Source organism: Furipterus horrens, unplaced genomic scaffold, assembly GCF_987537825.1.
Source record: "Furipterus horrens unplaced genomic scaffold, mFurHor1.1.pri manual_scaffold_8, whole genome shotgun sequence".
Lineage (NCBI taxonomy): Eukaryota > Metazoa > Chordata > Mammalia > Chiroptera > Furipteridae > Furipterus > Furipterus horrens.
Genome location: NW_028327178.1, coordinates 33761611 through 33784715, shown reverse-complemented (window position 1 = coordinate 33784715; position 23105 = coordinate 33761611). Strand labels below are relative to the sequence as shown.

General features: G+C 37.5%; 1 non-coding gene across 1 annotated transcript; it reads right to left on the bottom strand.

Moving 5' to 3' along the window:
- Window positions 1-21834: 21834 nt before the first annotated feature.
- Window positions 21835-21941, bottom strand: LOC150002711 (U6 spliceosomal RNA). The gene has a single exon (XR_016512928.1). It is a non-coding gene; the product is annotated as a U6 spliceosomal RNA (small nuclear RNA).
- Window positions 21942-23105: the final 1164 nt, after the last annotated feature.

Here is a 23105-nt window from a genome sequence, read left to right as displayed (position 1 = left end):
TGTTTTTCTCAATTTTTTTCATTTCAGACTGTCTTCTCACAAAGTTTTCATAAACATTAAAAGAGGCAGTTACTAAACTCAGATGCTAGGATAAAGTCAACGTAAAATTCTCTTTTAATACAGATTTTTAAAAAAAGTCTCTTTGAAGAACTCCACTTAAAATCACAATATCCTTATTTTAGGCAGATGAAAATGACAATAATTATTTCTAAATAATTGAAAACTATACTTAAAACATTTTAAAATGTTTGAATAAGCACTACTTAAATATTTCAAAAATTTCCACAGCACTCAATTTTGTGATTTTTCTCTCCTATTTTGAGTTTTTAATATATTATGCCTTTATCAGTATGTGGAAAACTGTAAGTTTTTTGTTGGAATTTCAAAGTTTCTTTATTTCTGTAATATAATAGAGCCCAAAATATTAAGGACATAGCAGAGCATTATTTGTACAATAGCTGATAAGCCATGCAAAGCAGTAAACTTCCTTTAATTTTGTCTAATATGAATGAATTCATCCCTGTGAGGCTTGATTATTCTTCAAATCTTTTTAGAAAAATACATGGCTGATTTTGAGGAAACTTATGAACAATTGACATATTGGTTCACGTACATGTTTATATGTTGGAACTTACATATCTACCCATGTACTAGGATGGCCAAAAAGTCTGTTTAGCTTTTTCCTTGAAAAAAGAGACACATTTTTTTATTTTCACCAGTGACTTTATTGATTTGGATATTTTGAGTATGTCAGCTGTCTAGTGGGTAGGTGCTATGGGTGTTGCTAAGCATCTTCCAATGCATAAGACAGCCCCGCAGCAAGGAACTATTTGGCCAAAATGTCAATAGAACCAACAAACTTCGCAAACCATTTTTGACACGTTCAATCAGTCACAGCAACTTCTGGTTACAACACCTTCTCCATAATTTCCACAAACCTTTTCTGTGTGTTTCAGTTGCATTTTTACCTTTCTTGAAATAATAAGGCATAATATGCTGAAAACGTTGTGTATTTTCTTCCATCTTCAATATTAAAATGGTTGCACAAAAATTCACCGATTTTGATAAGGTTTTTAATGCATGCTGATATGACAGCTGTAACAATACAATCTAACAAAATTGTTTCGAATAAAGGCAACTAAGCACTACTAGAGTCATCATTCGGAAAAACTGTAACAGCATTTTTGGCCAATGCTATGTATTAATTTATTCGCTTGGTCAAAATAAAGTCTAGATTCTCATACTTATAGCTTCTGCTATGCAGGAGGAGTGTCAAAAGCTATCAGTTAAATTAGCAAGGACATTTTCACAGAAATTGATTTCTGGAGTCTGATCCCTGAAATCACTCATAGTCCTTGTTGCTTTTCAGGTGCCCCATTAATCTTTATAGAACTCTATTGACATTGGTGCCGGCTGCTTTCACATGCAGAGCTTAGGACAGATATCAGTGGAACAACATGGCCCAGGGGTTCAGGTCTAATTCAACAAAACTCACATTAGGCTTTTAAACTAAACAGAAAATGATATAGAAGGGATTTGTAAAGACGGGTGTAAATTACAATAATGGTGCTGAACTCATCCCTGACAAAGCCTGTTTCAGGGAAGAGCTTGCTTCTTGAATTACCTCCCTTGCCATTTTATGTGGCTTGAAATTTAATAACAGCCATGCCTCAAAGCCAAGGAGGTGCTTCTCATCTAAATACTGCCTCCTCTCATGGATATTTAGGAGTGTGGACAGCATCTAGGACCTCAATTGTTGGGAGGGAAAAAGTAGAAAGTGGACCCAAATCAGCAAACCCTGACTATAGAGATAAAAGGAGCTATCAATGAAATTGAAGTTTAAATGACTAAATAAGGTAACACCGTATAAAATGCTACAGCATGACAATGTTTAATTCCCAAACTCAAGCGCAGCTATACTGGATCATCTGAGCCCTAAATTGATGATGCCTCCACAAAAGGATTCTTCTCTTCTGAAGGGAAGACAAAAAGAAAATATTGGTCTGGGTTTTCAGAACTTTTAACAATAGCTGCAGTTCTCTCACAGGTAAGAGGAATAAAAGTAAAAACATTTAGGAAGAAGTAGGTTTGGAGATTGAACTTTCTTCTAGAAAAACAAAGGCTTTGGTTAGTTCCCTCTCTGGCTTGTTACTTTCAAACCCTATTACCATTGTGGCCTTTTTCTTAGATTCAACTCTCCTAGCAGAACAAATGGTAATCTGTTTGTGAATGTAGGACACACCGATGACTCTATCCTCATATTATAATTTGTGCACACATCCTAGATGATGTAGTTCAGAAATATTGGTGAATTAATGAAAATATAAGCAATTCCACAGCAAACATTTAAACATAACTTAGTCAGAAGTAATGACTCATTGGGTGAATAATAAAGGAACATAATAATCACAGCGATGACATTATTCCAGTGCTTGGGATTTCAGAATAAGTATGTAAAACGTAGAGATACAATCCTTTTCTCCAAAGCAGCATCCTCTTTCATGTGAAAATGAGAGACATTAAATATAGACAGACAGATAAAAAGGATTTACTCCATTTTCAAGGTAATTTATTTTCAGTGCTTACTTTCTTGGCTTTATTTTCTGTATTAAACTCTATAAAAGCTCTCTTGATTAAGTTCCCCCAAGCATCTCTGAGTGAAGCAGTCCAAAACATACATAGATTTGGTCATAAAGTGCATTTTATTCCTCTTGTCAAAACAACAAAAAAAGTCAGAAGGATATCTGAAATCACATAAAATGGACTCAAGGGAAGGAGAGATGCATTAAAATGTTCTAATACCTGACACTTACAAAGAATAAATGCATAAGCATGATTCAGACACTTATGCTTGAAATTCCACTGAAACATACTCACTTTCAGTTTTAAAGATTGTGTATGAGCAGGCTTTCTTCTTCATTTTCCCCCTAGGTATACTGATAAAATAGAACAACACAATGAAATATTCAAATTTACACATCATTTTTCCAAAAAAAGATGTAAATGTTTATGTGAATTATATAGTACCGCCACTTTAAATGTTGGATAAAGGAAAATTTGGATGTATATTCCCATTGAAATTTTTAAATATAAAGTGTCCTTGTACACATAGGTAAGAGATTTTTTTTTTGCCTGTTTTTTAACAACTTAAACATTGATTCTTAAAATTGCCATGGGGCTGACCCATGACTTCGGTGGCCTCTGTGATCACCCAAGACAGGATGGGCAGGGTGCAGATGTGACTGCACAGAGCTCTACTGAAGGTGGAAAGGATCTTTAAGAGAGAATTGCAACCAAAATTAGAACCTTAGAAGGACAATAACATTTCCCAGGAGATTTCTAGTATACAAAACAAATACATTTGAGTTCATTCCATTCTTATAACAACTTAATGGTTCAGGTTAGGTGTGTAGTACTGTCTTCATGTTACCAATGAGGAGAAAAATGAGGTTTGGAGACATTATGTGACTTACATAAAGTCACAGATCTATTAAGTGACTTAGCTGGGATAAGACACTTTTTTAGACTACTAGGTTAATGATCTTTTCATTATACAAGGTCTTCTCAACCTTTTTACCACCCCCTTTTTTTCTTGCCTTTTGGTATGTGGGCTTTATGCTTTGAAATATTTTGTTAATTAAGTGAAACAAACTTATCAAATAGCATCCTGGAGTCTTACCACAATAAATGTGGAATTTACCCCATGGGCCAGAATGTGAAACAGCTTGTATGAACTTCTTACTACCCCAGGGCAGTCTGAGACTCAAAGTGCCATACCTATTCCCACCTCCACCTGAAAGACAATCTCAGGGCTTATCCATCCTTTACACATTAGTGTCAATTTGACAAAATTCCTTCTGTGGTTCATGAAGCCTGGCCATGACATTTGGATGACAGTAGAGGGATATGAAAAATTTCAGAGCAATTAGTTGTCTGGTTAAAGACTACTGGAGGCAGAGAGGAGAATGAGGATATTGTATGCTTCATAATTTTCCCCCAGTTCTGATCTTGCTTCATATAAAAAATTAAAAACAAAACAATAGTCATTATCCAATGACTAAGTAAATGGTTTACTACAGGTCAGATGGATTATTTTTAGCCTTCATAATGAGCAAATCAAATCATTGCCTAATTTATATAGTCAAAAAATGCACACTTGACTATAAAAATAACTTTACATGACAATTTGAACTGTGCCCAATTAGCACTACATTTGTGTGTGCGTGTGTGTGTGTGTGTGCTAACTTCATAATAGCATCTTGTTGTAAACTCACAGTGGCAAACTTCTATACAGATGTTAAAAATGTAGCAGACTCAACCCTCAACCAGGACATTCTGAAAATGCAATTTACTCAATAATAAGTAGGAAAGTAAGGAGGCCCTTGACTAATACAATTCTGTTAAAACTACACACAGTTAGGAAATGTAACTCTACTTTATTAATCAACTACACATTATTAAATACAGTTATGTCTTAAGTTAGCAATTACATTCACACAATAGAATATCTAATATTCATAAAATACATATTGCATGCACATTAGCTTTATAGTTTTTGCATTTTCTTTTGCACCTCTAATAATTTTTATTTTGTACAATTTGAACTCTTTAGTATATCATGTCTTTTATCATGGTTTGTCAGACAGCCATTATTGTCTCATATAAAACCGTATTTTGTCTTTTTAGTCATACAGAATGACTTGAGAATCCCTCAGTCTTGCCTTGTCTTTCATTTAATTGAATCTTTCAAAAGGACTGCCCCTCCTCCCTTTAAAACCTTCCTACATTTATCAAGTTGATGAATTCTTATTTATTATGGTCTTTGCAAAGTTTTTCATTATCTCCCAACTTTCCACTTCAAGCAGAGCTAACTGTTCTCTTTTCTTTGATCCTGGGATCCTGTGGCATATATATATTTTGATAGAGCACCTCTATTATATTTTTTTCACGTTTCATTAATGGTCTACAAACTGTCCCTCCACCATCCCAGTCCCAGAAAGAAAGAACCATAGTATATTGATTTCTGAATCCCTTGAGTTTAGCTCAAAATCTGACACAAAGCAGGTGTTCAATAAATATTTGTTGAATAAATGTCTTAGGTCAGGCTTCCTAGAAGCAGAGCCTGAGACTGAAATTCTTTTGCAATGATTTATTGAGGGAGAACTCTCAGGAGAAACTGTAAGTAGGTGAGGGAAATAGGATAGGAAGCAGGGAAAGGAACTAAGCAAATATGCCAACAGATGAGGTCTTCCTTAGCTGATCCCAGGGTAGCTCCAGAGTGCGAGGGACACCCCGGAGTTGTTGTCTCATGAAGCAAGAGGATTGGCCTTCTGTATCTTATATAATTCCATTATGAGCTGTGGGACTCCTGAGAAAAGGGGAGACGTAAAAATCCCAGGCATTTCCAAGCAAGACAGCTCAGTTTGATCAGCAGACCTCTGGAAAGGGGGACAGTTGTGTGGGGTTATCCATCGTTACCTAGAGCAACCAGGGGAAGGACCTGGATAAGATAACAACAGTGTTGAGTTAAAAAAAAAAAAAAAGACCCATTCTCCAAAATATTGTGAATAATGATCCATGTGGAATAGAATGATTAATGTGGGATACCGGAAAGCATTCCAGCTCAGGAGTCAAACACCTGGTTCCAATCCCAATTTTGCCTGTGTAACCCTGTGACACGTCACTGCCCCGCTCTCAGTCTGCTTTCTCCTTGGAGAAACAATGGTCATAAATCTACTTTGTGTAGTTCTGGTAAAGTTTAATATAAAACTCTACTGAGATTCTGTGACATTGAGAGTCCTCTCCCATGTGTTAAAAATATTTTTAAAACGTGGGGTGCATAACAGAGAAGAAGCTAGACTGACTCTGTTTCAGTTAAAAAACCACATCGGAAACCTTCACATTTCCCCTTCCTCAAATCACTCTTCATCATGACTCTATAATTTGCTTTCTTCAGAGCACTATTTAAAACTGTCTATATTTATTACCTCTTATGTTTTTATTATCTGTTTTCTCCCAAAGTAAAATCTAATCCATTTTTATTTTGTTTTGTTTTGTTTTTTAGAAAAACAGGATTTATGTATATAAGGGTTTAAATACATTACATAGCATTAAAGCTGAAGGGGACAAAAACAAGAATTAGTTGTTACGTAGCATGGCTTTGGACAGCAGTTACTAGTAGAAGCTAAGCTACATGACTGGCACATCATTTCAATGTGTTAGTTTGTCAAAAGTTTAACTCCAGGAAAAGGTTGGTCTCACATTCTGGTGTTTGCACATCGATTAGCTAGGATGTGTCTGGTCAAAAAGACTTGGGTGGCAAAGCTATGTCCCATCATTTCACTTGAGGGCAGGTGGCTGCTAAGCTCCACTCACCTGGATTTTTGACTACAAAAGTCTTCCTCTAGTGGCATAGCTGCCTTACTGCATCCTCTCCTCAGCTTCACAGAAGGCTGTTTAGCCGGTGACATCCTCTTAGGTCAGGGAATTCGGCAGAGGGAGAGCCATGAGCTTCTGGACAGACACAGCCATCTGTGATCTTGGGGCTCTGGGCTTGGCTCAACCATCGCATTATGGCTTTGTTTCAGGCTGGACACTGCCAGGCACCTGTTGCTTGACCCCCTTTGAAATGAGAGACTTCAAGACCAGCATGGCTTTTCAGTTTATTGCATGAAGGGGTTACACTATCCAAGTCAAAAGCAGACCCCTCATGGTTATATTATTCAAGCTATAAGATTTTTAAACTTGTGACAAAAGACAGAAGGGAAATTCTACTCATTGTAAGGAAATTCTCACTTAAGCTTCAGTGAGTTCAAAGGACTTAAAACTCATGAACCTGTAGCTGGTGTCCTTAGCTAGTTCAATCTCAACCTTACTTACATGAGCAAAGGGGTCAAAAGAGTGGAGGAGGTTCTGGACAGCAGGTACACAATGATTCCTTTGTCCTCAGTGGAAATGGCCTTTAGAAAGCAAGGGCTGAAGGAATGAAGTGGTGGAGAGTGGGGGATTGAGGAGTTCAAGGGGAGGTTGCTGAGTCCTCAGCAGCAGCGCAGTGACTGGGGCCAAAATGTAATCCTTTTAAAAGCTGCTTCTTTCTTGTTTAATGCAGATTCCTTTGCACAAAACCCTGCCTGGCATACTGTTGGTGGTAAATATAGGGGAGGGCCCCAAAACCACCGGAATTACCTTCTGAAGGGTGGGGTCCTTGTAGTACAGGCTTCCTCCTATAAGTGAGTATTTAGGAACCCATCTGTATCATTATACCAGCTGGTATTGTTGTGAGAGGCTGTGTTCAGCTTCAGTAAAATTTTTTGAAGACTATTTCAACATACTTGTCTGTTTCATGATGGGTGATTTATGAGTGCACCTGCCCAAACTGCATTGAGTGTTTTTGACCAAAAACGGAATGACCCTCATGCCCCACCCTTCCTGTTCACTGGATCTCACCTGAAGCAAATTTTTCTTTGTTTCCCTGGATGAAAAAATCCTCAAAGGAAAATGTTTTGTCCAAACCTTTGGGAGAGGTGAAGCAGTAAACAGCAGAAACACTAAAAGGCATCTAAATTGACAAGTTAAAAAACTATTTTGAACAGTGGGAAAAAAATCTTGATAGGTGTATTGCATCAAATGGAAAGTACTTTGAAGGTCACTGAAGTTTAAACGTGTAAAAACAAATACACAACTTTTATAAATAAATTCTGGGGTTGTTTTGCACCCCCCCATACATTACTGATGGTCTTAATGAATTTTAAATTATCTTATCAAAATCTCACAGTTGTCTTAACTTAGAGGCAGAACTAAATGTGTTCCCACCTTATCATGATCAAAGGTCACACCTGCTACCGCTGTGTTGTGACTTCTGTAAGCACATTTAGTCTGAAAGAGACATGCATGTCACTAGTATTATTAGTCACTTAGCCATTAATTATGACAAGTCTTAGCTGACTGATTTCCAGATTCCCAATTCAAGCAAAGTTTCAGAAGTTCTACACACTGTACAATATTGCTGCTAGTTAATGAATACAATCAGGAGACAAAACAAAGAACTGCCATGTAATTCCAGAACTAGTATGATAAGATAAAAATGATATTGCACATTTGTATGGTATTTCTATGTCCATTATCATATTTTATGTTGTTAATGTCTCTGAACAGTCATATAGTGCTTATTCATTTTAATTTTCAAAAATTTATGCTGGCCTCTAATCTTTATTTTCTGAGGTCTATAAATATACATAAGCATTAATTTATATTTTTCTAAAGTATGACGTATTTAAGATGTTATGGATTCTTAACTCCTTTGTGCAAGTTAGATGTAAATAGGAATTCCACCCACTGTATTTCTTGATATAATATATCTGAACTTGGAACCCAGGATGACTGAAGTCTGAATTATTAGCAATGCCGATATCAATCAAAAGAACAAGGAAAGAAGAGGTTGGAGGTTTTACGTAATTGCACACGTATGTACATGAATACCTGAGAACTTCTGGTATTTACTTGTATTCATCACTGACTCAGTCACTGACGGAGGTAAGTGTATCAGTCCTGTCTGATTCTCACTACTCTGCTTCCTTCCTCCTCAATCTACTGATACACGTGCAAGCAGTGTGTCCGCTCTGCCACTAAAGACTAAGAAAGTCAAAGAATACAAAATAGTTACCTGAGAAATGTAGTTTTTCTTTGGTTTTAGATGTTAGTATATTTTTATAGTAACAATACCAATGGCTGTATTCCTTCTATGCATTTTAATAGTCTTTTTGGCTACACAGGAAAAAATCTGGCAAAATCCAAACATACTACAGATCAGCCAATTCTGATATCATGTACTATCTGGTGGTTTATCAAATATATTTGTTGAGAAAATAAAATATAATCAATGATTTAAGGGTTGCACGTTACACATAGAATCAACTCTACTTATTTTCAGTCTCACATCTAAATCTGAAATGTGCATGGTGAATAACTATTTCATTTAACATCTAAAATGCTTGTTCATTCCCAAGTGATATTTGAATTTTTTTAAAATATAACTGAGTCCATATTTTCTGAATTAGAAAATTGTTTCTCTTCATTTACCAAATTAGTTTTCAGCAACAATTTAATGAGTACATAAAGGGGGAAAAGAAACACTGAAAAAGAAAATGAAAGCTTCATAGGCTCTCAGAATGAATAAGAAAGAACCTTTTTAGATAAAGGCCTTGGACTGTCAATAAAAACACACCTAATTTTTTTAAAAATGTGTAAAACTGAAATGAAATGAAATTCCCAAAACTCCTGCTAAAAATTTCATTGCGTTTTCTAATTAAATAACTCTTTTATGAACTGCTCAATGTGTCAGGCAACTTTACTAATTGAATTTGTTCCAAAAAATAAGCAAGTAAGGAGTTTATTATTTTTATTCTATGTCCTTGTCACTTTGGAAAATTTCAAAATTTGAAATTTAATTTTCATCCTTTGTTTCCTAGAATCTTGCCTTGATTTTGTGGATTTATAAGAAAGGTACTGAATTTATTTTAATATTGACTTTATCCAATTATAATGGCATAGACCAAACTACTGGGCTGCTATAACTATTTTGGTTATACATAGATTTGGCTGCTTCTGGATTTGTAAATATCTCTTTTTACACCCCAGGTTTAAAGTTTTCTGTGTTCTGTTAGCTTGCTAAGTGTCTGAATGTTCTTTGCATCTGAAAAAAAAAAAAAAACTAAGGCACATAAAATGTGCAATGGTACAAATGTGTTGGGATGCTCTTTGCAAAGTCCTTTAAATATAAATTTCTATTCTTCAAGTAAAAAAATGTTAAAAGAAATAATTTATTTTAAAATTTTAAGACAGTAACTGTTGGGTCTCATGCACAATGTAAAGTTTGCTGGTCTATGTTAAATGGTGCATAATTGGTTACATACTAATCTAATATTTATGTACACAATAAGCACATTTTACTATAGACCAAGCAACTATTGAGTTGTCTAAAAAATCTGTTTAGTTTTTTCCATAAAATAAAATACACATTTTTATTCCCACCAATAACTTTATTGATTTGAATATTTTGAGTATGTCGACTATCTCCCACATGGTATAATGTTGATTGTTCTCAATTATTGTCTTGATTTGATTGCTATCAATTTCAAGTGGTCTTCTCAACCACGGAGCCTCCTCCAGTGAGAAATCTCCAGCACAAAACTTCACAAACCACTTTTTTTCCTTTCTTTAAATTGTATTTTTTTCATTATCATTTAATCTCCTTATACCTCCCTCCCCCAACCACAATCACCACACTGTTGTCCATGTGTATGAATCCTTTATCTTTTTGCTAAATCGTCCATCTCCTACCGTCTCCCCACATTAGCTGTCATCCTGCTCTCTGAGTCAATTTTGCTTGTTAGCTCAGTTCGTTCATTATGTTCCACAAATGACTGAAATCATGTGGTATTTTTCTCTCGGAGTGGATTATTTCACTTAGCATAATGTCTCCAGGTCCATCCATACTGTCACAACAGATAAAACTTTCTTTTTTTATGGCTGAGTAGTATTCCATGTGTAAATGTCCCATAGTTGTTTTTTTAAGTATTTTTTGCTGATTATATTGTTACAATAGTTCCAACTTTTTTCCCCTTTACTCCCCTCCACCTAGCACTCCCCTCCCCCAGAAATCCCCCCCAAGTTCATGCCCATGGTTCGTACATAAAAGCTCTCCCACTTCACCCTTTTATATATTCATCTATTTTTTTAAAAATAAATAAATGATTAATTATTTTAACAATAAAAAATTGCAATCCTTCCGTCCCAGATATTAAGACCCTTTATAATCTTATAACGGACAATGGGCGAAGGTCTCAAGCTCCTCTATCTGCTTCAAGCTAGACATGGTCATCGTTCTACCTGCCCTTGGGTCCAGAAATCCCTAAAAAGAGTGGGGTGTGGAAGGGAGGGTGGCCTTCCCACATGGGGAAGGATCGTGCAGACTCCAGGTCAGTTGGCTGTCCCCAGACAATGGCATGCTTGATTTAACAGGCTGGCATCCTTGTTGTATTCTGGGGGCAACAGATTTGGCAAAAGGGTTAAAAGACATCATTCAATCCATAACCACTAGATAACAAAAGGCAGGGATTAATTTTTCCATCTTCCACATTAGGGGAAAAAAAAGGGGGGCTTCTTTGGAGGAAGGTGTGCTAGGTACATCTCACCTGTCCAAAACTCTTTTGCCCATTATACTTAGTTTGGGCTGAGGGAAATATTTTAGGTTTCCCTCCTCTCAGACCTCTGGGCCCTTTTGGTCCAAGCCATTAGGATAGAAAAGAGAATTCAGTTTTAAAGTGAAGCCCACAGACCACCCCATTCTTCACTAACCCAGCCACTTAGTTTAGCCAAACCCTTGAGTCTCAGGAGGCAGTGCTACAGACAGGATTAAGTGAGGCCTATCCATACAGACAATCACTCAGGTAATGAGATCATAGACTTATGCCCTTTGAAAACAGAAAACACATGTTAACTTATGTAACATAAGCCACAAACAAGGCTCTAAATCTGTAAGACTGTCTTTTTGGAAAGACATCCTGTTGTAAGGCATTTGACATTCTTCTTGCCTGTAATTTAAATATCTTTGATGATACCACAGACATAGTTTAACTTTCAAGTGAAAAGATATTTTAAATGAAAAGAAACTTTAAAGACAGTTAGCTGCACTACTTTATAGTCTACCACTGATCATTGTGATTTTCCTTGAATGATTTTTATCCCTAAGAGTTCCCTCCTTGTCTTTAACGGGACTGCATTAAGTCCATTTTTAATTTATCCTGTTCATTTGCATAAACACAACAAGAGCAGCAAGTGATCACTTATGATCTTTAGTTCTGCTTTGCTGGAACATACCCAAGGAACCTTTAGGGTGACTTTCAGTCTGCCCTTCAGGGCACAGAAGCTGAGCCACATACCTGACATTGTCTTGCCTGTATGCACCTGCCTTTTCTAAATTCTTCTGGCTTTCCATTGTGCCATAAGGTCTCTTCTAGCCATCTTTCAGGAAAACAACCTTCGTTCCTTCCCTGGAAAGATTGCTGTGAACCGCACAACCAAGCATGGTACCAGGCCTTTTATCTCATGGGCTTTTATTACCTTCAAAAGTCATTCCCAGTTCCTCAGGGCTTTTTGGTAACAACCAGAGCCCAAGCCTGTCTCCTTTAGGCATGACATTCCGGTGAACATCTTGGTCATAAAAACCTCTATTAACAACTGGTCTTATTAGTTTTATGCAAAGAAACTTCTGTCATTGCTTACTTCTTTAGAATGCCAAACTCTGGAGGGATCAGATAGGGAGAAAAATATACAGTGTGAAGGAAAATCCTTGTCCTTCTAATATTCACTGAACTGGCATTTCCATTCTTCATATTTTCATTTTTCCCCTACTAAAAAATTTTTTGGAGGAGATCCAAGATGGCGGAGGAGTAAATGGAAGCTACACTAACCTCCTCCCAGGACCAGTCTGGATTTACAACTTAATTTTGGAGAAATCATCTGGAATAACCAACGGAACACTAGCTGGAAAGAAGTCTTATAACCACGGAGAGACAGAAAAGGCCGCTACACCACAACTTGACCGGTAGGGAGTGCGGAGACGCGGAAGGGCTCGCTGGGCTCACATGGGTGGCAGCTGAAGGGACTGAGAAACAGCTCAGCAGCTGGGGATTCTCCCTGAGAAGGGCAGGGTCTAAATCCCAGCCTACAGCAACAGAGTGGAAAGTAAAACAGTATCAGCTGTGAAAAGTGAAAAGCCACAGGGATTCTTGCTAGCCGGAGAGAAACAGCTGGAGAAAAAGAGCTCTTAAGTGGATCACATACGAAAATATATTGGCCACCACTTACCCTGGGCTCAAGCAGAGGGAAGGCAGAGAGGACTGGAGACACTTGGGGAGAGTTTGGCACAGTGGCTTTGAGGGGAGAACTGGAGGAGCAGCCGACTGGGTCCCAGTGCTGACTCATCCCCAGTACTGCGGGTAGACCATTCCCCTCCAAGTGGCCTCAGCCTGAGGGGAAGCAAAAGCCCTGCCTACAGGAATTAAACTGCCACACCCTCGGTCCTTAAGCCTGACAGCTAATCACAGATTGAGTAGATTAACAATCAAAGAAGACAGACAACAGCAGTAGATCCCTGGAAGTCTCCAACAGGTTGCCTAGGCCCAGACTGGTACATGATCTGACGCCACCAGAGGCAGATCCAGGAAGTGCAGATCATTCTAAGAAGCACCAACAAACAATAGGAGTCAAAAAAATGGGGAGACAGAGAAACAACCTCCCATCAAAAGGAAAGGTAGAATCCCCAGAAAGAGTGCTAAATGAAATAGAGGGAAGCGATATGGAATTCAAAACATGGATTATGGAGAAGCTGAATGAGCTCAGCGGAAACTACAAAGAACTCCAGAAAAACTACAAGGAACTCACAGAAAATTGCGTGAGCATGAAAAAGGACATGGAAGCTATCAATAAGAGCCAGGAGGAAATGAAGAATACGATCTCTGAATTGAAGAACACAGTAGAAGGAATTAAAAGCAGGCTAGAGGAAGCAGAAGATCGGATCAGCGAGCTGGAGGACAACCTACACAAAAACTCCCAGACAATGCAACAAAATGAAAAAAGACTGAACAAGACTGAAGAGGTTCTAAGACAGCTGCAGGACAACATGAAACGTAATAATATCCGTATCATAGGAATTCCAGAAGGAGAAGAAGAAGAGCAAGGAATAGAAAACCTCTTTGAAAAACTAATGACAGAAAACTTCCCTAACATGACGAGAGAAAGAGTCACGCAAGTCCAGGAAGCACAGAGGGTCCCAATAAAGATGAACCCCAACAGGCCCACCTCAAGACACATCATAATTAAAATGGCAACATTCAAAGACAAAGAGAGGATCCTAAAAGCAGCAAGAGAAAAACAACTAATAACATACGAGGGTACTCCAATAAGGCTATCATCAGATTTCTCAGCAGAAACACTACAAGCCAGAAGGGAATGGCAAAAAATATTCCCAGCAATGAAAAACAAAGGCCTACAACCTAGAATACTATACCCAGCAAAGCTCTCATTCAAAATGGAGGGTGAAATAAGGAGCTTCCAAGACAAAAGAAGGCTAAAAGAATACATCTCCACCAAACCAGCAATGCAAGAGATGCTAAAGGGTCTGCTCTAAGAAGATAAAGAAACAGAGAGAGACAGAGAAGAACATGAGTACAAAGGGGAAAAATGACAATGAATAAGTACTTATCGGTAATAACCTTAAATGTAAATGGATTAAACGCTCCAATTAAAAGACATAGGGTAGCTGAATGGATTAGAAAGAATGACCCACATATATGCTGTCTACAAGAGACCCACCTTAGAACAAAAGATCTACACAGACTGAAAGTAAAGGGAGGGAAAAAATTATTTCAAGCAAATGGGCCTGAAAAAAAGCTGGGGTAGCAGTACTTATATCAGACAAAACAGATTTCACAGCAAAGTCCATAAAAAGAGACAAAGAAGGGCATTTCATAATACTTAAGGGAAAAATCCATCAAGAAGATATAACCCTTATAAATATATATGCACCCAACTTAGGAGCACCCAAATATATAAGGAAACTTTTGAAAGACTCCAAGAAAGATATAGACAACAACACACTCATAGTAGGGGATTTTAACACCCCATTGTCAACAGTGGACAGATCTTCGAAGCAAAGAAACACCAAAGATATTGAGGCACTGAACAACACTCTAGATCAAATGGACTTAGTCAATATATATAGAAGTTTTCACCCCAAAGAAGCAAAATATACATACTTCTCAAGTGCACATGGAACATTTTCAAAGATAGATCACATGGTAGGACACAAAACAAGCCTTAACAAATTCAAGAAAATTGAAATTATATCAAGCATCTTCTCAGATCACATGGCTTAAAATTGGAAATCAACCTCAAGGAAAAAACTCAAAAACATTCAAACTCATGGAGAATGAATAGCATGCTATTAAATAATGAATGGGTTAACAATGACATCAAGGAAGAAATCAAAAAGTTTCTGGAAACTAATGATAATGAACACACAACAACCCAAAACCTATGGGATACAGCGAAAGCAGTCCTAAGGGGAAAGTTCATAGCAATACAGGCCTACCTAAAAAAGCTAGAGGAATATCTAATAAAAAATTTAACCCCACAGCTACAAGATCTAGAGGAAGAACAACAAGCAAAGCCCAGATCAAGTAGAAGGAAGGAAATCATCAAGATCAGAGCAGAATTAAATGACATAGAGTCTAAACTAACAATTCAAAAGATCAACAAAAGTAGGAGCTGGTTCTTTGAAAAAATAAACAAAATTGACAAGCCTTTAACCAGGCTCATCAAGAAAAAAAGAGAGAGGACCCAAATAAATAAAATCAGAAATGAAAGAGGAGAAATCACAACTGATACCACAGAAATACAAAGGATTATAAGAAATTATTACGAACAACTGTATGGCAAGAAATTTGACAACCTAGAGGAAAGGGACAAATTCCTGGAAACCTATAGTCTTCCCAAACTGAATCAAGAAGAAGCAGAAAGTCTGAATAGACCAATAACAGCTAGTGAAATTGAAGCAGTAATCAAAAAACTCCCAGCACACAAAAGCCCTGGACCGGATGGCTTCACAAGTGAATTCTACAAAACATTTAGGAAAGAACTACATCCTATCCTTCTCAGACTATTCCAAAAGATACAAGAAGAGGGAAGACTGCCAAACTCATTCAATGAAGCCAGTATAACCCTAATTCCAAAACCAGGTCAAGACACAACAAAGAAAGAAAACTACAGGCCAATATTGCTGATGAACATAGATGCTAAAATCCTCAACAAAATATTGGCAAACCGGATCCAGCAACACATTAGAAAGATCATACACCACGATCAAGTAGGATTCATCCCAGGGATGCAAGGATGGTTTAACATTCGCAAATCAATAAACATAATACACCACATAAACAAAATGAAAGACAAAAACCACATGATAATATCAATAGATGCAGAAAAAGCATTTGATAAAGTACAACACCCATTTATGATAAAAACTCTCAGCAAAATGGGAATAGAGGGAGCATACCTCAACATAATAAAGGCCATATATGAGAAACCTGAAGCCAACATCATACTCAATGGGCAAAAACTGAGAGCATTCCCCCTGAGATCAGAAACAAGACAAGGATGTCCACTCTCCCCACTCCTATTCAACATAGTCTTGGAAGTTCTAGCCACCGCAATCAGACAAGAAAGAGAAATAAAATGCATCCAAATTGGAAAAGAGGAAGTAAAACTGTCATTATTTGCAGATGACATGATAGTGTACATAGAAAACCCTATAGACTCCACAAAAAAACTACTTGACCTAATAAGTGAATTCGGCAAAATAGCAGGATACAAAGTCAATATTAAGAAATCAAAGGCATTTTTATACACCAACAATAAAAACTCAGAGAAAGAAACTGAAAGAAAAATTCAATTTATCATAGCAACAAGAAAAATAAAATACCTAGGAATAAACTTAACCAAGGAGGTAAAAGACCTGTACTCAGAAACTACATAACACTGAAGAAAGAAATTAAAGAAGATACAAATAAATGGAAGCATATACCATGCTCATGGATGGGAAGAATCAACATCATTAAAATGTCCATACTACCCAAAGCAATTTATAGAGTCAATGCAATCCTTATTAAAATACCAGCAACATATTTCACAGACCTAGAACAAATACTTCAAAAATTTATATGGAACCAAAAAAGAGCCCGAATAGCCACAGCAATTTTGAGGAAGAACACAGTAGGAGGAATCACAATACCTGATATCAAACTATACTACAAGGCCACGGTAATCAAAACAGTCTGGTACTGGCATAAAAACAGACATATAGATAAATGGAACAGAATACAGAGCCCAGAAATAAACCCAGGTTCATATGGTCAACTAATATTTGACAAAGGGGGAAAGAACATCAAATGGAGTGAAAAGAGCCTCTTTAACAAATGGTGTTGGGAGAACTCGACAGGGACATGCAAAAAAATGAAACTAGACCACCAACTTACACCATACACCAGAATAAACTCAAAATGGATCAAAGACTTAAATGTAAGCCATGATACCATAAAAGTCCTAGAGGGAAAAGTAGGCAGGAAAATTTCAGATATCCCACATAGCAACATTTTCACTGATATATCTCCTAAGGCAAGGGAAATAAAGGAAAGAATAAACAAATGGGACTACATCAAACTAAAGAGTTTCTGCTCAGCTAAAGAAAACATCAGCAAGATGAAAAGGAAACCAACCATATGGGAAAATATATTCGCCAATGACATCTCAGACAAGGGATTGATCTCCAAAATATATAAAGAACTCATACGACTCAACACCAAGAAGACAGACAACCCAATTAAAAAATGGGCAAAGGACCTGAACAAACACTTCTCCAAAGAAGACATACAGAGGGCCCATAGACATATGAAAGTATGCTTAACATCACTAGCCATCAGAGAGATGCAAATAAAAACCACAATGAGATACCACCTCACACCAGTCAGAATGGCCATCATCAACAAATCAACAAACAACTTGTGCTGGAGAGGATGCGGAGAAATGGGAACCCTGGTGCATTGCTGGTGGGAATGCAGACTGGTGCAGCCACTATGGAAAACAGTTTGGAATTTCCTCAAAAAACTAAAAATGGAACTGCCTTTTGAACCAGTAATTCCATTACTGGGATTATATCCGAAAAATCCTGAAACACCAATTCAAAAGAACCTATGCATTCCAATGTTCATAGCAGCACTATTTACAATAGCCAAGTGCTGGAAACAACCTAAATGCCCATCTGTAGATGAGTGGATCAAAAAACTGTGGTACATTTACACAATGGAGTTCTATGTAGCAGAAAGAAAGAAGGAACTTCTACCATTTGCAACAACATGGATGGAACTAGAGAGAATTATGCTTAGCGAAACAAGCCAGGCAACGAAAGAAAAATACGTTATGCTGTCACCTATTACAGGAAACTAATGAACAACACAAACAAATGAGCAAAATTGAACCAGAGGTATGTAAACAAGGAGTAGACTAACAGTAACAAGGGGGGAGGTGGGAGGGAGAAAAGGGGGTAAGAAGGGGAAGTGTCAAATCAAAGAACATGTATAAATGACCCACAGACATGGGCAACTGAGTGGGGACTGAATGTGGGGGAAGGGAGGGGCAGGATACAGGGAAGCAAGAGGGGGAAAAAAAGTGAGACAACTGTAATGGAAAAACAAACAAAAATATTTTTTTAGTGGGGGAAAATGAAAATATGAAGAATGGAAATGCCAGTTCAGTAAATATTAGGACAAAGATTTTCCTTCACGTTGTATATTTTTCTCCCTATTTGATCTCTCCAGAGTTTGGCATTCTAAACAAATAAGTAATGACTTAAGTTTCTTTGCATAGAACTAATAAGACCAGTTGTTAATAGAGGTTGCTTTTTCTGACCAAGCCTTTGACTGGAATGTCAAGCCTAAAGGAGACATGCTTGGGCTCAGGTTGTTACCAAAAAGCCCTAAGGAACTGGGAATGACTTTCAAAGGTAATAAAAGCCCGCGAAATAAAAGGCCTGCTGCCATGGTTGGTTGTGCGGTCCACAGCAATTTCTCCAGGGAAGGAACGAAGGTTGTTTTCCTGAAAGATGGCTAGAAGGGACCTTAAGGCACAATGGAAAACCAGAAAGACTTGGAAAGGACAGGTGTGTACAGGCAAGGATGAATGCCAGGTATGTGGCCCAGCTTCTGTGCCCTGAAGAGCAGACTGAGGGCCACCCTAAATGTTCCTTGAGTAAGTTCCAGCAAAACAGAACTAAAGATCATAAGTGATCATTTGCTGCTCTTGTTGTGTTTATGCAGACGAACAGGATAAATTAAAAATGGACTTAATGTAGTCCCTTTAAAGACAAGGAGAGTAATCTTAGGGAGAAAAATCATTATTCAAGGAAAATCACAATGATCAGTGGCAGACTGTAAAGTAGGGCAGCTAACCGTCTTAAAAGTTTCTTCTCACTTAATAAATGGTTTCACTTGAAAATTAAACCATATCTGTTATGTCACCAAAGAGATTCAAGTTGCAGGCAAGTAGAATGTCAAGTGCCTTGCAACTGGATGTCTTCCCAATAAGACAGTCTTACAGATTTATAGACTTGTTTGTTGGTTATGTTACTTAAATTAACATATGTTTTCTGTTTTCAAAGGGCATAAGCCTATGACTGCATTACCTGAGTGATTGTCTGTATGCATAAGCCTCACTTAATCCTCTCTGCAGCGCTGCCTCCTGAGACTCAACAGTTTGGCTGAACTAAATGGCTGGGTTGGTGAAGAATGGGGTGGTCTGTGGGCTTCACTTTAAAACTGAATTCTCTTTTCTATCCTAATGGCTTGGACAGAAAGGGCCTAGAGGTCTGAGAGGGGGGAAACATAAACTATTTCCCTCAGCCCAAACTAAATATAATGGGCAAAAGGGTTTTGGACAGGCGAGATGTGCCTAGCACACCTTCCTCCAAAGAAGCCCTTTTTTTTTTTTTTTTTTCTCCTAATGTGGAACATTGAAAAATTAATCCCTGCCTTTTGTCATCTAGTAGTTATGGATTGAATGATGTCTTTTAACCCTTTTTGTCAAATCTGTTGCCCCCAGAACACAACAAGGACACCAGCCTGCTAAACCAAGCACGCCGTTGTCCGGAGACAGCCAACTGACCTGGAGTCTGCACAATCCTTCCCCATGTGGGAAGGCCACCCTCCCCTCCACACCCCCACTATTATTAGGGATTTCTGGACCCAAGGGTAGGTAGGAAGACGGCCATGTCCAGCTTGAAGCAGCCTAGAGGAGCTTGAGACCTTCGCCCATTGTCCTTTACAAGATTACAAAGAGTCTTAATATCTGAGAGGGAGGGATAGTTATTTTTTACGAACCATGGGTATGGACTTGGGGGGGGGATGCTGGGGGAGGGAGATACTGGGTGGAGGGGAGTCAAGGGGAAAAAATTGGTACTACTGTAACAACATAATCAATAAAATATACTTTAAAAAAATTTTTTTGTTTATTTTTCCATTACAGTTGTCTCACGTTTTTTCCCCCTCTTGCTTCCCTGCACACTGTCCCTTTCTTCTCCAATATTTAGTCCCCATTCAGTTGTCCATGTCCGTGGGTCATTTATACATTTTCTTTGACTAGACCCTTCCCCTTCTTGCCCCCTTCTCTCCCTCCCATCACCCCCTTGTTACTGTTAATCTACTCTTTGTTTACATATCTCTGGTTCAATTTTGCTCATTTGTTTGTGTTGTTCATTAGTTTCCTGTAATAGGTGACAGCATAAGGTATTTTTCTTTTGTTGCCTGGCTTATTTGACTAAACATAATTCTCTCTAGTTCTATCCATGTTGTTGCAAATGGTAGAAGTTTCTTCTTTCTTTCTGCTACTTAGTACTCCATTGTGTAAATGTACCACAGTTTTTTGATCCACTCATCTACAGGTGGGCACTTAGGTTGTTTCCAGCACTTGGCTATTGTAAATAGTGCTGCTATGAACATAGGAGTGCATAGGTTCTTTTGAATTGGTGTTTCAGGATTTTTTGGATATAATCCTAGCAATGGAATTGCTGGTTCAAAAGGCAGTTCCATTTTTAGTTTTTTGAGGAAATTCCAAACTGTTTTCCATAGTGGCCGCACCAGTCTGCATTCCCACCAGCAGTGCACCAGGGTTCCCATTTCTCCGCATCCTCTCCAGCACTTGTTGTTTGTTGATTTGTTGATGATGGCCATTCTGATTACTGTAAAATGGTATCTCATTGTGGTTTTTATTTGCATCTCTCTGATGGCTAGTGATGTTGAGCATTCTTTCATATGCCTATGGGCCTTCTTTATGTCCTCTTTGGAGAAGTGTTTGTTCAGGTCCTTTACCCATTTTTTAATTGTGTTGTTTGTTTTCTTGATGTTGAGTCATATAAGCTCTTTATATATTTGGAGATCAGTCCCCTGTCTGAGATGTCATTGGCGTATATATTTTCCCATTTGGTTGGTTTCCTTTTCATCTTGCTGATGTTTTCTTTAGCTGAGCAGAAACTTTTTAGTTTGATGTGGTCCCATTTGTTTATTCTTTCCTTTATTTCTCTTGCCTTAGGAGATATATCAGTGAAAATATTGCTACGTGGGATACCTGAAATTTTCCTGCCTATTTTTTCCTCTAGGACTTTTATGGTGTCACAGCTTACATTTAAGTCTTTGATCCATTTTGAGTTTATTCTGGTGTATGGTGTAAGTTGGTGGTCTAGTTTCATATTTTTTTTTTTGCATGTCCCTGTCCAGGTCTCCCAACACCATTTGTTGAAGAGGCTCTTTTTACTTTTTTTGATGTTCCTTCCCCCTTTGTCAAATATTAGTTGACATATAGACCTGGGTTTATTTCTGGGCTCTGTATTCTGTTCCATTTATCTATATGTCTGTTCTTATGCCAGTACCAGACTGTTTTGATTACCAAGGCCTTGTAGTATAGTTTGATATCAGGTATTGTGATTCCTCCTACTGTGTTCTTCTTCCTTAAACTTGCTGTGGCTATTCGGGCTCTTTTTTGGATCCATATAAATTTTTGAAGTATTTGTTCTAGGTCTGTGAAAAATGTCATTGGTATTTTAATTGGGATTGCATTGAATCTATAAATTGCTTTGGGTAGTATCGACATTTTAATGATGTTGATTCTTCCCATCCATGAGCATGGTATATGCTTCCATTTATTTGTATCTTCTTTAACTTCTTTCTTCAGAAAAATGTGGAACGCTTCACAAATTTGGGTGTCTTCCTTGCGCAGAGGGTATGCTAATCTTCTCTGTATCGTTCCAATTTTAGTATATGTGCTGCCGAAACGAGCACCCATAGTTATTTTATATACTCATCTACTGATGGACACTTGGGCTGCTTCCATATCTTGGCAATTGTAACTGGTGTGTTGTGGGGGGTGTAAAAGACCTGTACTCAGAAATTATAAGACACTGAATAAAGAAATTGGAGAACATATAAATAAGTGGAAGCACATATAATATTCATAGATATAAAAAAATAACATCATTACAATATCCATACTACCCAAAGCAACTTATAGATGCCCCACAATTCCTATCAAGATTCCAGGGACATATTTCACAGAACTAGAACAAATATTTCAAATATCTATATGGAACCGCAAATAGCCCTGTATAGCAACAGTAATCCTGAGAAAGAAGAACAAAGTTGGAGGTATAACATTACCTAATTTGAGGCTATACTATAAGGCCATAGTAATCAAAACAGCATAGTACTGGCACAAAAACAGACACAGAGATCAGTGGAACAGAATAGACAGCTCAGAAATAAGCCCCCACTTTTATATTCAATTAATATTGAACAGAGGAAATAAGCACATACAATGACTAAAGATAGCTTATTCAATAAATAGTATTGGGAAAATTGGACAAATGTGTGCAGAAAAATGAAATTAGACCACCTTCTTATACCACACACAAGGATCCATTCAAAATGGATTAAAGACATAAATGTTAGACCAAAAACCATAGAAATCCTTGAAGAAAACACATGCTGCAAAATCTTGGACATAGCTCAGAGCAATAATTGATCACATATATCTCCCCAGGCCAGGGAAACAAATACAAATAAATAAATAAAATAAACAAATAGGACTACATCAAGCTAAATTTTTTTTCACAGCAAAGGAGAACATCAACAAAATAAAAAGACAACCCGCAGAATGCGACAACATATTCTCTGATACACCTGATAAAGAGTTAATATCCAAAATTTATAAAGAACTTACAAAACTCAACACTAAAAAAACAAGCAACCAAATTAAAAAATGGGCAAAGAACCTGAATAGACACTTCTCCAGAGAGGACATACAGAGGGCCCATAGCCATATGAAAACATGCCCAACGTCACTAATCATCAGAGAAATGCAAATTAAAACCACAATAAGATATCACCTTACACCTGTCAGAATGACTACCATCAATAAATCAACAAACAACAACTGCTGGTGAGGAT